The sequence below is a fragment of the Elephantulus edwardii genome, unplaced genomic scaffold (genome assembly GCF_000299155.1).
Source record: "Elephantulus edwardii isolate Elephantulus edwardi_28Jun2011 unplaced genomic scaffold, EleEdw1.0 scaffold00236, whole genome shotgun sequence".
In the NCBI taxonomy this organism is placed as follows: Eukaryota; Metazoa; Chordata; class Mammalia; order Macroscelidea; family Macroscelididae; genus Elephantulus; species Elephantulus edwardii.
Genome location: NW_006399986.1, coordinates 356,166 through 370,921, shown reverse-complemented (window position 1 = coordinate 370,921; position 14,756 = coordinate 356,166).

The following is a 14,756-nucleotide window of genomic DNA, read 5'->3' as shown; positions in this document are numbered from 1 at the left end:
CTCTCTCATCTCCGTTCGTTCATTCATTCTTCCAACCTCTCTCATCTCCGTTCGTTCATTCATTCTTCCAAGCTCTCCCCCAACTATGTCCTCTGGGCTCAGCCCTGTTTGGATTGACGTTGGGGGCATGCCTATGACAGTGACTTTAGACAGTTCTGACTTTGCCTTCCCATGGGCGCTCCCACCCCACTGGGAAGGACCGACCAGGCCCCAGACAATGATGACTCAGGGAGTGTAGAGCTGTGACGAAAGAGCTCAGCACACTGGAGAACCTGAGTCAGCTTGGAGGTCAGGGGGGGCTTCCTGGAGGAGGGGGCATCTGAATCGGGACATGATGGTAATAAAAACCAGGAGACCAGAAGAGAAGCTTGGTGAGAAAAAGGGGGAGGAGAGAAATCAATGTGTGAATGCATCCAAGAAGTATTTGCTTTGTTCTAGGCAGCCCTGGTTCCTAATTTTCGTAGTACAGTTCACATACATATTAACCACAGGAAAGTTGTAAACTAACCCCAAACCCACAGCTCACTGTGAGATGAGGGCCAGACTGACCCCAGCAGGATCTCAAGGCTGCAATCTTCTCAGAAGCAGACTGCCCCATCCAACCCCCACCAGTCCCTATCATCAGTGGCCCAATCCACTGTGCCCGCATCCAGATGGCAATTATATTTTTGAGCTATTGACTTACACGGTGTTAAAAAAAAATACTCGTCTTAGTTGCCAAATGGAATCTTAAGAGCATTTCACATAAAAGCTCGTAATTCTGACTTCTCCGGAACTGGAAGGTCTGATGACATCTGCTCTGAGCCCACGAGAGATGGGGGAGGAACCTCCATGGCCTGTTGTCTCCAGGTTAAGAACCAGAATGAGAATGAGTGGCTGTCTATCGTGGTGGTGGTGGGGGTGTGTGTGTGTGGGGAAGGGGCCTCTAGTGGAATGACAAGAAAGATAAAATGCTCTTGAAACCATGTCCGAGGGCCTCGAAGTTTGCAACCCCCTGCTCACTTCCTGTGGTGGTGTAGTTTATCGCCAACTCAGAGGTCAGCTGTTGAAACCTACCCGTTGCTCTGTGCGAGAAAGACAAAGCAACTGGCTTCCAAGAAGACTTGACCTGTTGAGTTGGAACCGACTTAATGGCTCACCCTCCAGCGTGTTTTAGAGGCTGTAAGTTACATGGGGGGAGACTGTCCATCTTTCTCTCAAAGAGCAACTGGTGGGTTTGAACTGGCTGTGGTTGTGTTCACAGCACAATTTTTTATCACTGAGAGTCCTTCCCTAAAGATTTACAGCCTTGGAAATTCTAGGGTCAAGTCCATAGAATTTAGGGTTAAATTTAGGGACTTAGCTCCATAGAATGTAGGGTTGCTATGAGTCAAAATTGCCTCAATGACTCAATAGCCCTGGGACCCCTTCCTCATTGCCCCTGACTCCTCCTCTAGAGAAGTGGACACCCCTTCTCCCTAGCTTAGGGCTGACAGAGCCTGGACTCCCAAATCTGCTGAGGGGCTGCTTGCGAGCCTGATGGTGTGATGGCTCCATTATTCACATTGAATTAAAGTCCCCTGGGCCCCAACTCTGAGCTTCCTGTTGGCTGGAGGCTGGAGCAGCTGTAATTACATCCCCCTCCTGCCTCCCACCTCTCAGCTGGCTCCGGCCTGTGCTTGCATCATGTCTGGGGGAGCCCCCGGGGAGAGATGGGGGACAGGAGAAGAGCCAGGGATGGATTGGGAGGGAGGTGGAGGGGAGGAGGGATACAGAGAGGGGGCAGAGGGTTCTCATCGTCTTGACTCAGCACCCTCACATCTGAGTGTGTGAAATGCACAGTCGAAAATCCCAGAGCCCCAGCGTGGTTTGGTGCCATGGGGTTGCCTCCGACTCACAGCCACCCATGTACAGCAGACCCAGCCCTGGTCCTGCACCATCTCAACAATCTGGGCTGTGTCTGCATCCATTATTGCAGCCACCGTGTAAATGCATCTCGTGAAGGGTCTTCCTTTTTTATCACAGACTTTGCACTTTTCCCAGCATGCTGTCCTCCTCCAGGGACTGGTCCCTCCTGACAGCACGCTCAGAGCAGATGAGATAAAACATTTCCACCCTTGTTTCTAAAGAACACTCTGGTTGCACTTCTCCCAAGACAGACTCGTTTGTTCTTTTGGCAGTCTGTGGTATATTAGATCCCTTTTGCCAATACCACCGTTCAAAGGCAACAAACCTTCTTTATTTGTCCTTATTCCTTGTCTAACTTTCATAAACAGGAACACCTTAGTCTTTCAAGTGACATCCTTGCTCATCAGCACTGAAAAGTAGTCTTGAAGGGCTAGGATGCTGGAGTCTTTCGACTTTGTGGTGTCTGGGTTTTGGGGTTCTGTTCGTTTATCCAGTGAGGAGTCTAGAGTTTGGTGTCTTGGGAGTGGAATGGTTTATTGAGCTCAGAGGATTGGAATGAAGATCCTTCCAGTCCTGGGGGTCAAGCACTTCCTCCTTTACACCAGCTGGTGTTGGGGACTGGAAGTTGCTGAGAAGCAAGTAGGGCTGGTTGAATGAAATGTGGGTGCTTGGAAATGAAGGTGGGCTCGGAGGGGCTCTGGGGTCTTCCTGCTTAGAAGAGGGAGGGAAGACGAGAGTTGGATGAGTATGGCCAGCTGATGCTGGTGGCACCAAGCCAAAAGGGACAGGGCAGGTGCCTGGGGACCAGGCTCCGTGCACACAGAGCTGCAGATCTGGGTAATCTTGTTAAGGGTATGACTGGGCAGCCACCAGGTTCTGATCACCACCACTCTTTCCTGTCACCCTCAGCTGTGAGGTCAGGTCCAAGATGAGGTCAGCGACAGGCCACAAGGCTGAGTAGGGACAGTCACACCCAGGGAAGTTTTTGCAGCCAGTACTTTCTTCCCATTTTAAACTGCTGAATCCGGGATGTGAGGCCTGGGGTGTGGGGTGTGTGTGTGTGTGTGTGTGTGTGTGCTGTCCCTGCCTCACTCCATATTGGTTGGTGCTCAGAGCTAAGAGGCCTAGAGGTGGAAGGGGGAAACAGCCCACACCAGCTGTGTATCTGGGAGGAGCCCTGTATCATCAACCCCATCAATGTAAACAGTTGTCACAATTAACTGTTGAATCAACTGTATAGGTGGCTCCCACTCCACCCACAACCGAAAGAATCACTACTTGGTTCTATACCATGATGGGCTGCAGAGCAGACTATTGTGTTCTACAGAGTTTTCCTTGACTGCTTTCCAGAGCTTGATCAGTTGCCAGGCCTTTCTTCCTAGTCTTAGTGCAGAGTCTCTGCTGAAACTTATTCACAGCATCACACACAGCCAGCCCCTTAAGAAGGGGCAATGGGGGTCCGCATGAGTTTCACGGGCTGGACACAAACCTGGGTTTTCCTGCGTGGGAGGTGAGAAATGTTACTTCTCTCCAAAGACTATTTGTTGTTGTTGTTATATGCTCTTGAGTAAATCCCATAGCAACTCTATGAACAACGTATCTGAACCCTGTTCTATCCTGTGCCATCCTCACACTTCCTGACACACAAGAGCCCATTGCAGCAGTCACTGTGTCAATCCACCTGGTTGAGGGTCTTCCTCTCCTTCATTGACCCACCACATTTCCGAGTATCATGTTCCTTTCCAAGGAATACGCTCAAAGTATGGGGGGTGAGGCCTCATCATCTTTGCCTCCAAAGAGCACCCTCTCCAAGACATAACTCTTTGTTCTTTTTGTTGTCCATGGGATGTTCGGTGCTCTTCTCCAACACCATGGCTCAAAGGCATTAATTCTTCTGTCATCTTTATTCACTGTTCAGCTCTTGGATGCATAGCAAATGATTGGAAAGACCATGGTCTGAATCAGACACCCCTTAGTCCTCAATCTGACTTCATTACTCTTTAATGGTTTGGAGAGGTCCTGAACTTCAGACTTTCCCAGTACATCTCCTGATTTACAAAAGACTGTTTAGGTCTAGTCAAGTGAAGAACAAGCACCAACCAAATCCATTTGATGCTGAATCTCAGCTATAGAGTAAAAGTGCCCTTGGCTGTAATCTTTACTGAGGCTGGGAAGTGGTGAGAGGCAAAAGGCTCTCTGGTGGTGTGGTCATTAAAATGTTTGGCTGCTAACTGAAAGGTCAGTGATTTGAAGCCACCAGCTACTCTATAAGAGGAAGATAGGGAAGTCTATAAAGATTTACCCTGGGAGGCAGTTGTACTCTGTTCTGTAGAATCTCTATCAGCTGAAGTGACTTGGCATTAGGTTTTTAAGTCTTTAAAGAAGCAGATTGCCAGACCTTTCTTTTGCTGCACTGCTGGGTGAGCTCAACCAAACAGCCTTTAGCTTTGTTGCCCTCAAAGTGTTTGGAACCTCCAAGGACCAAAACAGGCATGGAGAGGTGACACCATTCTTCCCTTGGGGATTGTGACTGGAGTGGGGGAGAGAAGGCACATGATTGTGTGGGAGAGGCTGCAGGTTCTTGCAGGTTGAAAGGAAGGAAGTGGGGAGACCCAGGGGAGCAGCACAGCCCAGGTAAAGACAGGACAGGGATGAAAGTTTGAGTGGTGACTCCCATCTCGGGAGCAGAGGCAAGAAGCAGTGGTTGCTGGGTAGGCAAAGGGGTGGAAGGTGGAGGGCTGATAAAGTGGCCCGCCGCAGTGGGTTCTGGGATGAGACGCTTTGTCTTAGTGCTGTCACAGGAGAAATACCGTGAGTGGCTTTAAATAAAAATAATTGTTTTCTCACAGTCCTCCTGGAATCTAGAAGTCTTGGTTTAGGGTGTGGCCCCAGGGGAGGTCCTTGCCTCTTTCTGGTTCTTATCTGTCGATTTGTCTGTGCCACTGAGCCAGTCATTTTCATGGCAGCTCCCAGCATTATAGGTTTTTCATGACAATAATCTTTACTTTGCTTGCTGAAACTGAGGAGGACCTATATAGCACTTGCTGCAGAAGGTCAAGGGCTGCAGCCTTAAATATGGATTGAAGCTCAACATTAAGAAAACAAAGATTCTCACCACTGGGCGTGATGGATGATGACTGAGATTGTCAACAGCTTCAGTTTGCTTGGCTCCACAATCAACACTCTTGGTACCAGCAACCAGGAAATCAAAAGATGAAATGCACTGGGAAAGCCTGTTGTCATAGACCTCTCTAAAGTACTGAAGAGCAACAATGTCAGTCTGGAGACTAAGGTGCACCTGATCTGGACCTTAGTCTTTGCAATTACTTGCTGTGCATCAGGAAGCTGGACAATGACTAGGGATGATAAAAGGAGAATTGATGCCTTTGAGCTGCAGTGCTTGGAGAAGAGTATTGAATATACCCTGGGCTGCTAGGAGGACAAACAGGTTCATCCTAGAGAGGGTGAGACCAGGCTGTTCCTTGGAGGCAAGGATTCTTAAGCTTCCTCAGACATATTTTCAACATGTTGCAAGGAGGAATGGGTCCTTGGAAAAGGATGTCATGTTTGGGAGGGTAGAGGAACAGAGTAAGGGAGGAAGACCCTCGATGAGATGGATTGATTCAGTGACTGGTGTAATGGGGGAAGGTGTGTCAGAGACAATAAGATTAGCACAGGATAGAGCAGGGTTTAGGGCTGTTGTACATAGGGTCGCTATGAGTCGGACGGCACATAACAACAATATTTACAGAAGGAAATCTCCCTCCAGGCCTTTTTTGGTGGACTAGGGATCTAGGTTTATTGTTTCCAAGTCACAGGTCAATTCACTCACCCCTGCCAGGGAGGGGGACAGGGCCAAGCCACCAGGAGGAGTGGAGGGATGCAGGCTCTGACATTGAATCCTGGAGGCCTCTAGGGATCGGGTGTGGTCCCTCTCCAGGCCTTTTTTTACCCCCCCTCCCCCGGGATTCTGTTGGCTAGGTTCAAACCACCAATTTTTAGATTTCTTCTTTGTGCCACTCAGAGACCTGGTAACTTCTAGTATGTGCCAGAAGCCCTTAGCATTCTTTCTTTTTTTTAATTTTTTTTTTTTTGTGTGTGTGTTTGTACCATCAAATCGGATCTAACTGGTACAGGAGGAGATTGTCCCTCCTTCTCCAGCAGAGTATCTGGTGGATTCGAACTGCTCAGCTCAGGGATTGCAGTGCAGCTTCTTACCAGTAGGCCACCAGAGCTCGCCAGCCCTTAACATTCTATCCCGTCCTTGTCCTAACAAGGCATTTGTCTCTCCTATCTTGTTTGTTGAGTCTCTGTCTAATCTAAGGGTTTGAACGAGTGAGGGGGGGAAAAAAAGGTTTAGCAATTGCAGTCAGAAAACAGGGCTGTGTGTACGTTGCATAGCAACCAAATCTGATTAGAGTAAGAAAGGAACACGGGTGCCCTTCTCAAAGATGGCTGATGATCACTCAGCTTTGGATGTGTGTTGCTCTCCAGGGTCCTGCCAAGAGTCCAGTCTCCCTCAGCAGGTTCCTGAAACTTTCAGGAGGAATGACAGTGGCAGGACTTTGGGAGGGCAAGATTATTGTCAGGATTCTAGAGAGCTGGCTACACGCCTTCAAGGCCCCCCCAAAATGGGCTGCCATCTTTGAGTAGGGCACTGCTATTTATTTCCTACTCTCTACCTTGGAGTCAATTCCAACTCTTGGTGGCCTCCCATAGGACAGAGTTAAACCACCCAGTGGGTTTCCAAGGCTGTAAAATCTTTACAGCAGCGGACTGCCTCATCTTCTACAGAGTGGGCTGGTGGGTTCTAGCCACTGACTTTTCTCGTTAGCTAGTGAATTTCTTAACTGCTGTGCCCCAGAGGTTCTTAGGGCAGAGGGCCAGGGGGATGGAAATCAGGAAGGGAGGAAAGGGTTGGGGTTAGGGCAAGCCAGGACCTCAGGGCTGGGGCTGGTCAGATGCAGGCTTGGGCAGGCACTTCTGGCTTGTTTAGCCCTTGTTTCTTGAGCTCATCCACCCAGGAGGGAGTCCAGGCTGCATAGGAGATGAGTCAGTCTGTCCAGGCTCCAGCCACAGCCTGTGTCCGCACCGTGTGAAGGAGCTGTCTTGAGAATATCCAGCACCTCATCAGCCAGTGTCCCCTGAGGTCCCCAGCCCCTGGCACACAATTTGTGGAATGACTACCACCACCATCAGCAGCAGCTGTTGGATGACTTCCTGGGAAGCAGGCACATTGAACTTGTAGGGTTTTTTTTTGGGAAATGAACACTTCCTGGCCCAGTGGAGAGTCCTCTCTGATGGTGATTGCATCAAGGAAGACCCCATTCTTAGGACCTCAGGAGAGTTCCAGTGGGGCTGGGGGTGGGGGTGAGGAGAGGCAGCCATTGAGTTCAGGAATTTCTCAGGCTGACCCAACTCTTTCCTGGGAGTTTTCCTTCTGATGGAGGAGAGCCCACCCTCAGAGAGCTGCCAGCCCAATGGGAGAGGCAGAAATTCTCTCTAATCTTTACACAACATCCCAAGAAGGTTGAAATGGATTTTCTAGGGGAAGGTCATCAAGGATTAGCGAACCCACTAGGTGCAGAGTTCCTTCTCACTCCTGGCGACTCTCTGCAGGGTTTCTGAGGCTGTCAATTTTTATGGGAAGAGACTGCCCATCTTTCCTGCGGAGCACCTGGTGGATTCGAACCCTTGATCTTTTGGACAGAAGCCTTACTTATCACACACTATGTGATCAGGGCTCCTTGGGCTTAGATGTTGTTGCTGTTGTTAAATGTCCTAGTGTGACCTTGTTGTTGTTATGTGCCCTCGAGTTGCTTGTGACTCATAGCGACCCTATGTACAACAGCCCTAAACTTTGCTCTGTCCTGGGCCAATCACACTGTCTCCGACACACCCACTCCCATTACCCCAGTCACTGAATCAATCCACCTCATAGAGGGTCTTCCCCTCCTGCGATGTCCCTCCACCATACCAAGCATGATGTCCCTCTTCAAGGTCCCTCTTTGCAACATATTCAAAGTATGTCAGATGAAGCCTCAGAATCCTTGCCTCCAAGGAGCAGCCCGGTTTCACCCTCTCCAGGATGAACCTGCTTGTTTTCTTAGCAGTCCACGGTATATTCAATACTCTTCTCCAGCACCACAGCTCAAAGGCATCAGTTCTCCTTCTATCCTCACTTGTCATTGTCCAGCTCTCTGATGCATAGCAAGTGATTGCAAAGACCATGGCCTGTATCAGATACACCTTAGTCTCCGGAGTGACACCATTGCTCTTCAGTACTTTGGAGAGGTCTCTAACAGTGTGACCTTATGCACAACAAATTGAAACCTTGTCCTGTGCTCCATCCTAACAATCTCTGGAGCCTATGGTTACACCCCACTGTGTCAATCCATCCAACTGAAGGGCTTCATCTTCTGTTGACCTCTGCCTTTCCAAGTTTAAAGATTGACCCTTCCTGATAACATGCCTAATGTGTGTGAGACAAAGTTTCACCAACCTTGCCTCTAGGGAGCCCCTGCTTGTACTTCCTTCAATGATAGACTTGTTTGTTCTTTTTGTTTCGTTAGGGGGAAGTCACTTTGCCCGAGTCCCACACTTAGTGATTGGTGAGTGGTGCAAGTGAGCTCTTCTCTTCTTCCTGAAGCTTCCTCTTCAACACACTCACAGACACAGATAGACCCAGCCATAGAGAGATACACCTGCATACAATAAATAGACGCACAGAGACATACAGATAGAAGACCCAGCGCTACCCAGCCCCAAGGAGCTCTGATGGCTTGGTGGTAAGGAGTTGTGCTGCCCACCCAAAAGCACATGGTTTGAATCCACCAGCTGCTTCCCAGAAGAAAGAAGAACAATCTCCTCTCATGTGATTTACTGCCTCTGAAAACCTGCTGGAGAGTCAGTCAGTTATGAAGAAGTTGTAAATTTCAACAATAACAACAACATACCCAAGCCGACAGAGGAGAGCTGCTCCATAGGGTTTTGAAGGCTGTATATTTTTTGTGTATTTTTTTTCTTTTTCTTTTTTTAATTTTATTTTATTTTTGTTTTGTGTGTGTATCGTCAAATAGGATCTGACAGATACAGGAGGAGATTGCCCCTCCTTCTCCAGCAGAGCATCTGGTGGATTTGAACCACGTATCTCTGGGTGAAGGCGATGCTACCAAGCCAAAGGTGGGTGACTTTTAATCTGCAGCCCTCGGGCCTGTCTTTCATTGTTCAGACATTCCTCTAGGTTGTATAGCCCTGGTGTACAAGGTGCACAAGTTGTACAGTGGTCACTTGTGGTTGCTGTGAGGCTGAACACTGTGACACTGATGTATCAAATGCGTTAATGGCTGGTTACCCAATGAGGACAGAGAGTGGGGTGGAGCTCCCCGATTAAAACAAGCTTGCAAGGAGGAGTAGCATCCACTTCTGTAATAGCTGGCCTCCGGAAACCCTATGAACCTGGAGAGAGGATAAGAGACACCGAAGAGTTGAGGACTCTCCCTTCATAGGGTTGCTATGAGTCGCCTGCGACTCGACAGCACTTAACAACAACAACATCTCTGGGCTTGCAGTGCAGCTTCTTGCCACTAGGCCACCAGAGCGCCCTTTAAGGCTGTACGTTTTTATGGAAGCAGACTGCCTCTTCTTTCAAACAAAAAGATAAACAACAAACATGATAGTAGTGGAGTTATTTAACCACCAGAATTCCTTAGACTCAAAGCCTTAAGGAAATCTGTCTAAAGGCTGCACAGAGCTGCAACACACCCACGAAGACATCATACTTGCAAAGACACTTGAGTCGGCAACAAGCAGACAAAGCTATAAAAACACATGCAAAAAAAAAGAAAAAAAGAAAATACATGTACACACAAACAGACCCAGCCACATTCTTAAAGCAGTCTTGACTAGGCTGCACAGTGTGTCAGAAGATCCATTTGGACACTGTGCCTGCATGGGAGTCTTCAATCACCAGACACACACAGACATACAGCTAGATCCAGTGAGCTCCGTTAAGCTTGTCTAAAGATTAAGATGCACGGTCTTTTAAATTATATATGTCTGAAAGTTGGACAACGAATAAGGCTGACAAGAGAAGAATCAGTGCCTTTGAGTTGTAAAGTTGGCAGAGTAGTGAGTCTATTCCATTGACAACCAAAACAAATCAGTCCATCCTGGAGGTAGTGTAACCACGGTGCTCCTTAGATGCAAGGATGGGAAAACTGTGGCTCACATGTGATGTGCACGCCGCCAGGAGGGTCCAGTTCTTAGAAAGAGATATCACACTGGGAAAAGTGAAGGAGGGTCATCAAGAGAGAAGAAGGTTCTCCAGAAGACAGATTGATACAGTGAGTTTGTGCTCATGAGAGATTGTGAGGACAGTACAGGCTAGCACAGGGTCCAGATCCGCTGGTTGATGGGGTCGCTGTGAGTCCACGGCACCTAACAACAATAATAACCTTGGTGTATAGTCGGAACTGACCCACAGCTGTGTCTCCAGTGGATTTTCAGAGGCCGTTTAATCACACAAGAGGAGATTGCCCGTCTTTCTCCCGTGAAGCGGCTGGTGAAATTGAACTGCGTACCTTTGGAATTGCAGTGCAGCTCCTTACTACCAGGCTACCAGAGTTCCCTTATATAACATGAGGGGCTGCTAACCAAAAGGTTGGCGCTTGGAGTCTCCCAGACACTCTCCATGGGAGAAAGGTGGATTGTCTTCTCCTACAAAGATTAACAGCTGGGGAAGCCCAGGGGAGACTCAGTTTGCCTCATAAGTGACTTGTTGGGTGTGGGTGTACATCTTTAAAGATACTTCACTCACACACACACACACACACGACACAGACACACACACACACACACACTGAAAGGCACCCATGTAAACACTCCCATTTCTGTAAATGTATCTCATTCTCACTGCCACTGAAATCAAACTGACTCATAGCTGACCCACCACTGGGCTTCTGAGGAGGAAATTGTTCATTTCTTTCCCAAGAACCTGCTGGTGAATTTGAACTGCCAGAGGTGTGGTGTTTGGAGTGGCAGCGTTCCTCCTTCTACACTAGGCCACCAGAGCCACTATTGTTTCTTTACTTTTTTTTTATTTGATAGTAAATAATACTCTTGATACCCGTGGCCAGGAAATGAAAAGACGTATTGCCATGGGAAAATCTGCTGTTAGGGACCTCTCCAAAGTACTGAAGAGCAACGGTGTCTCTCTGGAGACTAAGGTGAGCATCTGGTGGATTCAACCCACATACCTCTGGGATTGCAGTGTAGTTTCTTGCCACTAGGCCACCAGAGCTCCCCTCTGCCACCTTTGAGCCCACTGTCTGGGTCACTCATCTCGTTGAGGGTCTTCCCTCCTTCACTGACCCTCTGCTTTTTTGAGCAGGATGTCCTTTTCCAAGCACTGGTCCTTCCCAGCGAGAGGCCTAAGTGTGTGAGGTGAGGTTTCCTCACCTTTCCCTCTAAGGGGCATCTTGGCTGCACTCTCTCCAACACATGTTTGTTTGTTCTCCTGTCAGTCCAGGAGGTATTTACTGCTTTTCTCCACAACTCAGATGTTTTGATTTGTCTTCTGTTGTCTTTGTTCAATATTGTCCAACTCTCAGCTGCATAGCAAGTAATTGAAAAGGCCATGGCTTGAATCGAGTGTACCTTTTTTTTTTTATTTTTGTGTGAGTGTACCGTCAAATCAGATCTGACTGGTACAGGAGGAGATTATTCCTCCTTTTCCCGGCAGAGCATCTGGTGGATTCGAACCGTGTGCCTCTGGGATTGTAGTTGCAGCTCCTTGCCACTAGGCCACCAGAGCTCCCCTTCGAGTGTACCTTTGTCTTTAAACTGATGTCCTTGTGGTATTAAACCGAGTGGTGGCTGTTGTTATTTGCTGTCGAGTTGCAACGACCCTTAGCTGACCCTCCAGCAGGTTTTCAGAAGGCTGTCAATCACACAAGAAGACGGTGTCCATCTTTCTCCCCAGAAGCATCTGGTCCATTCGAACTGAGTGTCTTTGGGATTCCAACGCAGCTTCTTACCACTAGGCCACTGGAGCTCTCCTAAAGCAAGTGGAATTAGGATCTATTTTTGTGCCCACTATGCACACCAAAAACCTGCAACACAGACACGTCATGCTGACAAAAACCATCACACACAGACTCACACACAAGTTTTGGTCACCCGAAGTCTGCTGGCACTCTCGCTCATGCTCCTGTCTCCCCTCTTGCCCTCCTGAGTGCTGTGCACCCCTGAGCCATTTCCAGCATCTCTGTTTCTTCTCCCCTCTGCCCCAGAGTTCCTCTGGGAAACCCCCGTTCCTACAGCGGGCGGAGGGAGGGCAGCTGCTGAGTCACCCTCCTGGCAGAGTTCCTTAGCACAGCACCCCCACCCCGGAAGCCACCCTCGCACAGCCCAGTGGGGGTAACCCCTCACCCTGAGGCATCTCAATGGCACGGAACCCTTTGCAGTCACAATCTTTCATGGTCCCTGCTGTGGCCCTGAGCCAAGGTCCTGGCTGGGGTCACAGCTAGGTGGAGAGGCTGGGGTGTCCACAAGGTAGATGGAGTCCAGCGTTGTTATGGACCTCAGGGACCCTTAGCTCTGAAGTAAATTCCAGCCACTGCACCTCACCTGCCCCTGAGGTGGGTGATCAGAGTGGATATCACAGATGTAAGGGCTTCAAGACACAGGTGGCAGGGAAACTGAAGTCTGGAGGCTGCATGAGGTTTGTCCCAGGGCCTGCTGGGTATGGAGGGGGTCACAGTGGATCCTCAGAATGAATTCCCCTTGTGCCCTGATGGGACAGGAAAAAAGTAGGAGAGGAGGTACGCTTCAGGAACCGGAGCCCCCTATGCCAACCCCCCAATTCCCCTGACGCTGAGACAGGACATAGCCTGCCAGGTGGCGTCATCCTTCATTAATATGATAGAACTTCCTGAGTTTCCCCTGGTCTGCATGAGGCCCGGGGATAGTGTGGTTGCTCTGTGGCTCCCTGGAGGCCCCTGGAGCAGCAGAGCGGGGACACTCACCCAGCCGGAAGCCGGAGAGGTCTGCTGGATGTAGGTGATAGGGAGCCAGGGGCCAGGGTGGAGGAGAGTGTGGTCACCGGGAGGGAGGGGACAGTGGCAGCAGTCCGTGAGTGCCGTCCTTGATGTCCAGAGCATCCTCTCCTGGTCCCAGCAATGCTCGCTCTCTGTAGCAAAGCGGTCCTCCTGAAGCCAAAGTCACTCCATTGTACAGATTAGGAAACTGAGGTCCATCAGTTCTGGCTCTCAGCCAACACCATCATTTAGCAAGCAGGTAACGGAGGCGGGAAAACCCCCCAAGTCAAGCAGACACCAGACTCGGGGTCTGGTCTCTATACCTAAACTGCCTTCCTGGGAGAGTAAAGGGTGATCCCCAAGTTCCTTGGGGTGGAAATCGCTTGTACTGGACTAGTAACCTAGAGTTTGGAGGTTCAAACCTGGCTGGAGGTGCTGCGGAGGAAAGGCCTGGCAATCTGAATGCAGAGGGTTCCAGTCAAGGAAGCCCTAGAGAGAGCACAGCTCTGCACTACCACATGGGGCCACTGCATTAACACATGGGGTTATTGTGAGTTGACATTCACTTGATGTCAATGCTTTGTTGTGTTGTTTTTTTGGGGGAAGAGACAGCCTGTCAGGGAGCAGTGGCTGAAATAGTATTCCTGGAAGTTAAGGTCGCTTGGGGCCTGGGAGAGAGAGTGGGGGGAGGAGAAGAGAGGGGGATGATGGGTTCTGGGTGTCTCCAGTCCTGAAAGGCCCCCTCCAACAGACCTGCTCTTTGTCCCAGTCTCTGCTCGTTCTCTGGGGTCTGGACTGTGCCTGGCTGAGCGTGTGAATCCAGCCCAGGGCTCCAGGGTCCAGCTTTCTCCCCTCGGCTTCAGCTGCCTCCTCTTCCAGCTGCCTGAAAGGAATGAACTGCATCACATCGAGGGGAAAAATAAAAAAAAAATTCTTAGTGGGGTTTGGAAAAAAGTGAATCAGGGAGGAATTTCCTAGTTATTTGTCAACCCCTGGGTAATGTCCTGATCCCCTGAGGGCTAAGCCCAGAATAGACCCAGGAGGCCACCCCAGACAGCCAAGCCTGGCTGGCCCTTTGCTCCAGAGCGGGTCAGCTGGGTCCTATCCTGGGCGCACTCACTCTGCTGAGCTCCAGATTCCAAGTGGGCATGGCTGGTCACCCACCCCAGAAGGCACGGACCTGGGCGTGGGTGGGTGGCAGGTGGCTTGGACAAGATGACGACCCAGCCCAAGAGAGGTAGCAGAGAGGGGAGGCCACAGAGATGAAGGCAGGGAGCTGAGGGGGCGTTGGGGTGAGGGGGGGAACCAGGCAGGGGAGGGGACAGAGCTGGCGGGGAGGGAGTGAGGGCGGGGCCGAGAGAGGAAATGAAAAGGCTGGGGCGCGGGTGAGATGGGGAGGGAGCCAGGGAGAGAGGGAGAGACACTGACAGAGCAGGATGGAAGGAGAGCCGGAGGCAAAGAGACCAGAGGTGCGGTGCGCAGGGGCTGGGAGGGAAGCTATGTTGCCCCAGAGAGGATAGGTGACTGGGGGGAAGGGGAAAGAGAGAGTGGACAGGAGAAGGAACAGAGTCAGTGACAGGAGCTAGGGACGGAGGTAGGCAAGAACTAGGGACTCCTGGAGAGGGGGCAGTGGCAAAGAGAGACAGACGGAGGGAGAGAAAAAAGGAGAGAAAGACAGACAGACAAGAGGAGCAGGCAGACCGGAGACAGAGCCTCAGCTATCATGTGCACGCTGCGGAGAAAGCCCGCGGGGACCATCTGAGCGGCCCAGGCGTGGCCAGGCTAGGGAGCCCCCATCACACCCAGCCCCTGGCTCCCCACTCATCGACC